An 11,047-nucleotide genomic window follows, 5' to 3' on the forward strand; every position below is an offset into this window, starting at 1 on the left:
TGAAAGGGGTCTAAGGAATACTGATATTAATACTTTGGGAAATTATCATAAAAAAATTCAACCCTAACTTTACCTAAACACACAAGACTTTAAAAATGTGAAAATTAGTGTCATAACATCAACGCATTATATATATAGTATATATATATATATATATATATATATATATATATATATATATATATATATATATATATATATATATATATATATATATATATATATATATATCAAGAAGGGAATAACAGCTCAGAGTAATCACCATACGAACTCACACACAGCCTATATAACAAACAACAATACTGACACTATCTGAGTCTTCACTATCACCCCTTTTTCTCGACTCTTTATCTCCATCTCTCCACCTCCTTATCTTTATCGCCTCTTTTCCGTCGGGTGGCAACAACGAGGAACATTCTGTGATCCCCATTATACCAGCACCAGTATCAAAACCAAAACAGATCTTCTTCTATAAGTCTCTGACGTTTCTTCAGCTCTCTCTCTCTCTCTCTCTCTCTCTCTCTCTCTCTCTCTCTCTCTCTCTCTCTCTCTCTCTCTTCTTGTTTTATCTTAATCCATCCCTTCTAATTAACTCTCTCTCTCTCTCTCTCTCTCTCTCTCTCTCTCTCTCTCTCTCTCTCTCTCTCTGCCTGCTGTCTGTCTCTCCCTATTTTATCTTAATTTCCACTTCTAGCAACTCTCTCTCTCTTCTTGTTTCATCTTAATCTTTGCCCCTCTCCTCTCTCTCTCTCTCTCTCTCTCTCTCTCTCTCTCTCTCTCTCTCTCTCCTCCTATCTCCATGCCTGATGGTCTTAAGAGATCAGGTATCAGGAATCACCTTTTTTACCTGTCGTTCCATTAAGTACCTTTGCGTGTTTCCCCACGCACCTGATAATTGCATTAAAAGAGTCCTCCCACTTTCCTGGGGATTTACTGGGCCAATCGGCTCATTTTCGAGGTGGACCGGTTGTTTGGGGCGGGGGGCGCTATATGCCAGGGCGCAAATTCCTGAGATCTATGCTAGTATTGCACCAGACCCGGTTTTTCTGCCATGCCCTAGGTTAGGTTAGGTTAGGTTAGGTTAGGTTAAGTTAGGTTAGGTTACATTAATGCGTCTAACGTAATTTGGGCGTGGGAAACAGCGCTGAAACGGAAACTGACAGTAAAAGTTTGAAAGGTGTAACAGGAGGAAAACCTCAAAGCAGTTGCACTATGAATCAACTGTTAGGAGAGGGTTGAGGACAGTAAGATGGAAGAAAGAGAATATGAAAGAAGATACAGTGAAAGGGACGAAAGGGGTTGCAGCAGCTAGGGGCCGAAGGCACGCCACAAAGAACCTCAAGTAATGCCTACGGTGTTTATTTCAGAAAACATAAAAATTCATTTTCGTCTTGAATATTTGTGATTATCATAACGAGGTTGCAATCCGTGTCGCCTGTCACAAGCTGACGACAAAACCAGAGGTGATTCGAAGGCGCCACCCATCTCATAGTACACAGGAATTTACAAATGCACAACAACATTTGATTCGGAAAACGTCTGACGTATGAGAATGAATGATATACGTGTTCGATTCGTGGTAATATCTGACTAGTTTAAAAGTTGAGTGTCGAATATATTATATTTATTATTTTATCTGTGAACAAGAGAGAAAGGCATTAGGTTTACCACAGAAAACAAGTAAACAATGCGCTAAAGTTTCTTCGGCGCAATCGAGTTTTCTGTACAGCGTGTAATCAAGGCCACCGAAAATAGATCTATCTTTCGGTGGTCTCGGTATAATGCTGTATGAGCTGCGGCCCATGAAACTTTAAACACGGCCAAACGCACGATTATGGCTAACTTTAACCTTAAAAAAAAATAAAAACTATTGAGGCTAGAGGGATGAAATTTGGTATGTTTGATGATTGTAGGGTGGATGATCAACATACCAATTTGCAGCCCTCTAGCCTCTGTAGTTTTTAAGATCTGAGGGCGGACAGAAAAATTGAGGACAGAAAAAAATGCGGACAGAATAAAGTACGGACGGACAAACAAAGCCGGCACAACAGTTTTCTTTTACAGAAAACTAAAAACTGGTAAATGTGTTCAACTGACCTTAAAAATTTAATGGTAACTTTATTGTTTCATCTCAGTTATTTATGGTAAATATATTAAATTTTTTTAGAAGTGAATGGTAAATACATTAGCTTCCCTACGAAAACATTGATTGATATATTAATTTCCCTCAGAAGCGAATTATTAATATATCCATTTACCTTAAAAATCAGTGATATTTGTACTGGTGATTCCTAGGAATCATTGATAATATATTTTTTTACCTCGAAAATCAATGAAAAAATTGTTTTAGAGAGAGAGAGAGAGAGAGAGAGAGAGAGAGAGAGAGAGAGAGAGAGAGAGAGAGAGAGAGAGAGAGATTAAAGTATGACATCCTTGTTTCCTGCTGTGGTCAAAACTGCATCCTAGAAAGTGAGCAAACTAACTCTGGCACGAGGATGGAGTTGGAGTAATTCTAAATCCTCATATAGGTACACACACACACACACACACACACACACACACACCTCCTCCGCACAGCCCATAAAGATAGTGCAGGAGTCTGCTTGTGTGTGTGTGTGTGTGTGTGTGTGTATGAGTGTGTGTACGTGGTACACACGCTTATAAATCAGACGGCGGCAGAAGCGCTGGTTTGAATTCATACTCCGAACTCCATCTTGGAAGTGCTTTGCAATCCCAGAGAGGATTAACAACATTATCCAGAAGAGGTTTCGATGCTGGGAATAATATTATTATAAATGTGTTTCTACATGAAGCAGCAGCACGTTTAGAAGTCTAGAAGTCTCGGCCTAGAAGTCTTGGTGTAGAAGTCTAGGTGTAGAAGTCTAGATCTACAAGTCTAGGTGTAGAAGTTCCCGGAGATACGAGAGATGGTGTAATACGAAAACGACCTAGTTTCTTACAGGGGTTTATAGAAGAAGAAGAAGAAGAAGAAGAAGATGATGATGAATATTTTTGTTATTTTTTTTAGTATTCTGTGTCATATGTTCTCCTTTCTCTCTCTCTCTCTCTCTCTCTCTCTCTCTCTCTCTCTCTCTCTCTCTCTCTCTTTCAAAAGCAAATGTAACCTTGTTTGAAGTAAAAAAAAAAAAAAAGGGGGAATCTTCAAAAACACTTCAACAAATACTTCTCTCTCCCTACAAGGGTGGAATCATTCAAAATCAAAAACAACTATAACCTTGTTTAAAGTAAAAAAAACCGGAGGACCTCGACGAGGCAATCCTTACCTCACCAGGATGAAGCAATGCCAGAGACCCTTTCTCAAATACTCTCTCTCTCTCTCTCTCTCTCTCTCTCTCTCTCTCTCTCTCTCTCTCTCTCTCCAAGAGAAAATTCTTTCCCAGCAAACAGCCCTTTAGGGTAATAAATATTTACAGGTGAGGTGGCTAAGCGTTCTTGTAACAGCGGAGGATTGAAGCCTCGAGAAAAAAAAAAAAAAAAAAACGATGCTGAAGCTGATAGGAGAAGCGAGAGATGAATAGATAAGACGTCCTTTTTTTCCCGAAGCAACGGAAAAGCCATCCTCAAAGAACCGAGGTTTTTTTATTCTCCTGTTTTTATTATTTTGTGTGTTTTTTGTTTGTGTTGTTTATTGATCTTTTTCCCTGTTTCTCACGTTTGGAAAAAAAAAAAAATCCTTTTTCCCGAGCAACGAAAAAGTCGTCCTCAAAAAACCGAGGCTTTTCTTTCTCCTGTAATTATTATTATTCTTTTTTGTGTTGTTTATTCATCTTGTCCCCTGTTTCTCATGTTTGGTAAATGATCTTTTAATTCCTTGCGAGTATTGTTATACTTACAATGTCTGAATGTTATATATATAAATTATATATATATATATATATATATATATATATATATATATATATATATATATATATATATATATATATATATATATATATATATATATATATATAAAAAATACAGACATTTAAGAAAGGTTAATTGAAATAAAATCAACATGCCAGTACAACCGCAAAAAAAAAAAAAAAAAATATATATATATATATATATATATATATATATATATATATATATATATATATATATATATATATATATAAAACCGAGGGGTAAAAAGCGTAAAAAAACTTCCTGCAAGATGAGAAATGTAAATAAAAAAAGAAAAATCTTTGGGCAGTGTTTTACTATCATCCTGGATAACCTCAGTGACGACATAAACAAAATCGAATACACAATAAAAAAAAATAAGAAACCAGAATAGAAAAAAAAAAAAAACTTCAAGGTAAGATGAGAAATGATTTATCCCCCACCTGTAATGGAAGGTGTAGCCTCCTCAATCTTCATTAAATGATTTTTAAATACCCTCGGCGAAAATGGTCTTCTCTCGGGTGCTCTCTCAGCCTTGAGAAGTTTTTACGATCCAGCGCCCGTCTTCTCAGACGAGTCCAAAGTTAGAAGGTACGATTCTGAGTCAGAAGTTAGAAGGTACGATTCTGAGCCAGAAGTTAGAAGGTACGGTTCTGAGCCAGAAGTTAGAAGGTACGATTCTGAGTCAGAAGTTAGAAGGTACGAGTCTGAGTCAGAAGTTAGACGGTACTATTCTGAGCCAGAAGTTACAAGGTACGATTCTGAGTCAGAAGTTAGAAGGTACGATTCTGAGTCAGAAGTTAGAAGGTACGATCCAGCGTCCGTCTTCTCAGACGAGTCAGAAGTTAGAAGGTACGATTCTGAGCCAGAAGTTACATGGTACGACTCTGAGTCAGAAGTTACAAGGTACGACTCTGAGTCAGAAGTTAGAAAGCACGATTCAGCGTCCATCTTCTCAGATGAGTCAGAAGTTAGAAGGTACGATTCAGTTCCGTCTTCTCAGACCAGTTGGAAGTGAGGAGGAGAAGATTTTAAAATAAGGAATTTCTGTTATATTCTAATTCCCCCTCTCTTCTCAGATGCAGATTCCTCACACCGTTGGACTGTGGAACAGCCTCCCTGTAGACGATGTCGTGCAACTGGAACTTCAGAAGTTCAAGAGAAGATGCAATGCATTACTACCCTAATACTGTTCTCCTTGCATTTTAATATATTTTCAGTTCTTTATTAATTTATTTTCTTCTTTTTTAATGAGTGGGATCTCTTCCTCATGTATTTCCCCTTACCTCCTCTTAATTCTTCCCAATGAACACCTTAAAATTCTTTGAAAGTTGAATTTCAAGTCAAAGGCCCCTATAGTGGGCTTGTTCCGTATGAATAGGTTTCCTCTTCTGAATAATAATAATAATAATTCAGGGCGTCAGTGCTTATAATATCAACACCCCATCAACAACTCCAGGTGGGGAATTCGCCAATAAAATGCACCCATGGCCATCAGGACAACCCATCCCACAGGAAGCCGCCATTCCCCGAGTTAAATCCGGGTCGCATTTCGCATGCAGATGTAAGCAGATGTAAGCACGTAATTTGGCATAAGTAATTAACCGTAGCTTTCATCATCGGCGTGCCCAGTTGCCGGGCAAGATCAGACGAGGTCATCTGCATGCTCGGGGAGAGAAACTGGGTCATAATTTAGGCTTTTTGGGCAAGCGTCAGTTCGCCCTCCTAAATCAAGGGAGCCTCTCGTATATTTTCGGGTTCGTTCGGCGTTGCAATATGGAGATTTTATTCATGGGCTCTTTATTTTCAACTTTCGGACCGCCGGCGATAAAACCGCGTTAACAGTCCTAATGCGCTCGCAACCTTGCATGCTATGCAGTTCACAGAGAGAGAGAGAGAGAGAGAGAGAGAGAGAGAGAGAGAGAGAGAGGGAATAACTTTTTTGAATATCTTATGGATGGCTTCACCCGTAATTACCTCTTACAGTTTTCATTTTCACTGCTCAATCACGTCTCTCTCTCTCTCTCTCTCTCTCTCTCTCTCTCTCTCTCTCTCTCTCTCTCTCTCTCTCTTTTCCTCAGCACTCGCCCACAACAGTCGACTTAAAACCGGGTATTTAATCTACTCTTAAGAAACTCGTCCATAATGTTCCTTTCCTCCTCCACTTCGGGGATGGAACGAGAGAGAGAGAGAGAGAGAGAGAGAGAGAGAGAGAGAGAGAGAGAGAGAGAGAGAGAGAGAGAGAGAGAGAGCCTGTCCTCCAAAAACTCGTTTAGGGAAGCACTACTTCGGAGGTGCTCAGGGATCGTTATTGGCTCCGTAATGAAGATACGAGGATCTGATATCTGAGGACTCGGAGCCTTGAAGACTCTTCCCGGATTCGGCAATCCGGAAAGACTAAGATCTTCAGAAGGAACGGGTAAAATGGGGCCATTGCTTATTAAATGAGGAATTCTATGAAGAGGCATTGTGAATCTCTAGTTCTAGACAGGTAAATACAAAGGTTTCAGTAAGACACTAATTCAACAAATTTTCAAAAAGTGTGTGCTGAATTCTTTACAGAATCATCTCAAGTGTTTTTTAGCTTTCTGAAAAGAAAACTATTGTGCCGGCTTTGTCTGTCTGTCAGCACTTTTTCTGTCCGCCCTCAGATCTTACAAACTACTGAAGCTAGAGGGATGCAGATTGTTATGTTGACCATCCACCCTCCAATCATCAACCAAGCCAAATTGCAGCCCTCTAGCCTCAGTAGTTTTTATTTTATTTAAGGTTAAGTTAGCCTTAAGCGTGCTATTCAACGATATAGACCAGGCCACCACCGGGCTGTGGTTAAAGTTTCATGGGCCGCGGCTCATACAGCATTACACCGAAGCCACCGAAAGAAAGATCCGTTTTCGGTGGCCTTGATTATACGATGTACAGAAAACCCGATTGCGCCAAAGAAACTTCGGCTCATTTTTTACTCGTTTTAATCTTACGTCCGGCCAAAGGTAAGTTATATTCTTCTCTGTGCCAGTAAAAATAGTTATTAATATACTTAAGCAATTAAATCAGATTACACCCTAAGCCTATACCGAAATATTTTTCTTTGTACAAAAGCAAAATAAGATTTCAGACAACAGGAAAAAATAGTAATTTCTCGCTCTGATTAATTTTGAGCAAGGTTGAAACTCATCACAGACAAGGAAGTAAGTGAAATATAATTAACCTTGATGAGGACTGAGTAAGAACAAATAAGGAAGTATAGAAGGCTTAACAATTTAATAGAGAGAGAGAGAGAGAGAGAGAGAGAGAGAGAGAGAGAGAGAGAGAGAGAGAGAGAGAGAGAGAGAGAGGCGGGGCAAAGATTAAGATAAAACAAGAAGAGACAGAGAAAGAGATAGAGGGAGAGAGAGCTACTACAAGTAGAAATTAAGATAAAACAAGGAGAGAGAGAGAGAGAGAGAGAGAGAGAGAGAGAGAGAGAGAGAGAGAGAGAGAGAGAGAGAGAGTTTCTCAGCCGAGTAACTGGTGGAAAATATTCTAGGAGAGAGAATCGCATTTATGTGGCTTCAAATGTCTATAAAAATATATCGTTCATGAGTGGATGGCAGCAAATATTTAAGAAAGCTGGAGGTGAACAAACACGCTGTCTTTCTTGACAGTTAAATACAGAGAAAGAAGAATATAAAGACGGTAATGGCAATATCAATTTGGGAAAGATATATTTAGTGAACAAAGTGATTGCCTTCGAAAGACGGTAACCAAACAATCTATATTTTCAAGTTTATCAAACGACAGAGATTGAAATGGCCATGTATCTATAAGTCGTATATCACTTAGAAGTTTATCATTGGGGCCACATATTTATGAACGATATACAGATAGAAAATGTACTGCCATTTTTTATCAATAATACAAAGAGAAAAGGCAGAATCATAGTAAACACAAGGATGTATTAATAAGCGTATCAAAACTCAGAGATGGAAGATGTATAAATCGTGTAATGTATAACAACAGAACTTACACACTTTTATGGAAGAATGATTGGCTAATAAGTCTAATATTTTTCTCAATAATTATGACGGAACAAAAATTACAAACTGATTGACGATCCAATGAAGCATTTTGGAGGGTATTCACAAAACCGTCCATTACTTAACAATGGGACGCGTGTCACCTCTCTCAGTAATACCTGAGCAAGCGTGGAGGGAGGGCCGACACGACGATGCATCCTGAATCAGATGCAAAGTCAGAAGAAGAAGAGGAGGGACTGAGGAACCCGAAAAATATCCCCCTCCTTTAATGGGGATTTCGCGTGGAGGAAGGGACGATCATTCATAATTTGCCGCGGACGCGAACGATCACTAAAGATCACTGGAAATCCGATGTTATCATTCGTGCTCCTAACGAATGCTCACGATCCTTACTCTTTATCGGAAAGTAATACGCCATTGGCTGCCTCCGCTGTCGGATATTTTCCGAAAACAAAAAATAATAACTTCACAAAGATGCAATTTTTTTTTTTAGATTTTTTTTTTTTTAATTCTCAGTTTTAACTATGGCCTGATGGTACGGAACGAATGTTTTTTTTTTTTTTTTTTTTTTTGCAGCCTGGTGGGTTGTATGTGCCTGTTCGTCCTTTCACGGGAATAAGCAAGAGACAAAACGTGTTTTTGTGTTTCTGGTTACGTGACGTCTTGGTTTGTAGACTGGTAACTGTGGCAAGTTCATCTTGATTTCTGTTTCTGAGTGATATGCAAATTCTTCAAGCGGTTCTGTTCTTGTTGTGATAAAATGTAAGCTATGAAGAGGTGATATCCACTTATGTGACAGAGTCAAAGATAAAACAGAGAATGTTATCCAAGTACAACCATTAGAAGTACATACGAAAAGTAGCTTTGAAAAACGGGAATATATATATATATATATATATATATATATATATATATATATATATATATATATATATATATATATATATATATATATATATATATATATATATATATATATATATATATATATATATATATATATATATATATATATATATATATATATATATATATATATATATATATATATATATATATATATATATATATACATGTATATGTATGTATGTATGTATGTATGTATGTATGTATATATATATATATATATATATATACATATATATATATATATATATAAATACATATATATACGTGTATATATATACATATGCAGTGTGTAATTAAAAAACCATAGTACTGGTACAAGCAATAGCACCGTGTACCTCATAAACCTAATCAACAAAAAGACAAGATAATAATAATAATAATAATAATAATAATAATAATAATAATAATAATAATAATAATAATAAAAAGATAAGAAAACCACAGAAGACGATCGCTTCCTCCACGAAGACAGTTCCCGAGATCGGATCTCCCCCCGAGACGAGATGCTTAGCGCATCCATTACCGAAGACAATTACGAAATTACTATATTTTGCCTCGAGTTCGTGCGCGAGCGAAAACGACCGATTTGCCGCAAGATCGCCTCTTCCACCGGTCAGGCGACGCAGGAAACCCAAAGAGGGCGGTCATTACCCAAATCAAATAATAACAGGAAGAGAAGAATCGATCGGCATAAAGCACTGTGTAATCCCAAGGCACCGGGTTATTTAGCAAATCGCCAGATTGAATGTTATCATTACCCGGGGTGAGGTAGAGCCCGGGTTCGATTCGTCAGGGGGGGGGGAATATTTGTTTTAGGAGGTATGTGAACCCCAGTCGGTATACAAATGTCCAGGAAAATGATGGTACTTAAAAGGGTTAAAATCCAAAATATGAAAAGTGGTTTTCGGTCAGGAAAAGAAAATATGTTGCTCACTCTTCTCTTGGCTGAGTCCGTCCAGGAAGCTTTGCTGGGATATCTTTTGGTTAATCCTTGAAAAAATTTGAAATAAATCCTCAAGAAATCTTTGAAATCTTCGAAAACAATAACCTCAATTATGGGATTACATGAACCGTCGACCAATGGACCACCAGGTCAACGCTTTGTATACTTAGCCAGAGAGAGAATAAAAGGAGAGGAAATAGGTTTTGAAATGAATTGAACTGAATATAGAATTTAGGCCAAAGGCCAAGCACTGGGACCTATGAGGTCATTCAGCGCTGAAACGTAAATTGACAATAAAAGTTTTGAAAGGTGTAACAGGAGGAAAACCTCTCAGTTGTACTAAGAACCAATTGTCAGGAGAGGGTGGAAAGTAAGATGGGAGAAAGAGAATGCTTAAAGGAGGTACAGTAAAAGGAACGAAAGGGGTTGCAGCTAGGGGCCGAAGGCACGCTGCAAAGAACCTTAAGTAATGCCTACAGTGCATCGCATGAAATGCACTGACGGCAATACCCCCTACGTGGGTTAAAGGAAATGGGTATGTTGCTGCTTAAACTTGGAATCAATGCAAGAACCACTATAACCTATTATATGGTACTGATTTCTATGAATGAATGTATGTATGTATATATGTATGTATGCATCAATAATTATTTTGTTAAAATTTCTTGATTTATTTGTTACTGTCACTCTGTCATCTCACGCCTTCACAAATGGACATTTTGTCTTGCAACAGAATCTTCCTATACAAGTTCCTATCATTTTCAATCTTTTCACATATAGATAAAAATTAAATAACAATATAAACTATAAAACACTAGTGTAAAATCTACGAAATTCAAGAGACAAAACATTTAATTCGTACAGACTCGTTCTTAGTCAGTAGCTGAGGCAGGACAAGACGAGACAATCATCTAATTAAGCCAATGCTTTTATCTGCCAGAATCTCTGACCGGGAGAGTTACGTTGTAAGAGTAGGCCGTCCAAAAATGCGTTTCCTTAATAAGGATACTTTAACTAGGGAACAAAGCTTTTGACGAATGGACGCAATTAGTTGGGGATAACATTTTGGAAACAATGGACTATCTGATGTGGATCTTTGGGGCCAAAATGAATGGTTGGAAATTGGGTGTATGGAAGAAAATAGATGGATAATTTTTGGGTCATATATGATGGAGAAGAAAGTATAACACTAAAGAGTTCTTTAGAAGCAAGAGCCTGTGCTATATAACAGGAGAGAATATAGGTATAATTTTCAAATCTAATCAGAGCAAGTAGAGTCAATTTCTACCAC

The sequence above is a fragment of the Macrobrachium rosenbergii genome, chromosome 47 (assembly GCF_040412425.1).
Source record: "Macrobrachium rosenbergii isolate ZJJX-2024 chromosome 47, ASM4041242v1, whole genome shotgun sequence".
Lineage (NCBI taxonomy): Eukaryota > Metazoa > Arthropoda > Malacostraca > Decapoda > Palaemonidae > Macrobrachium > Macrobrachium rosenbergii.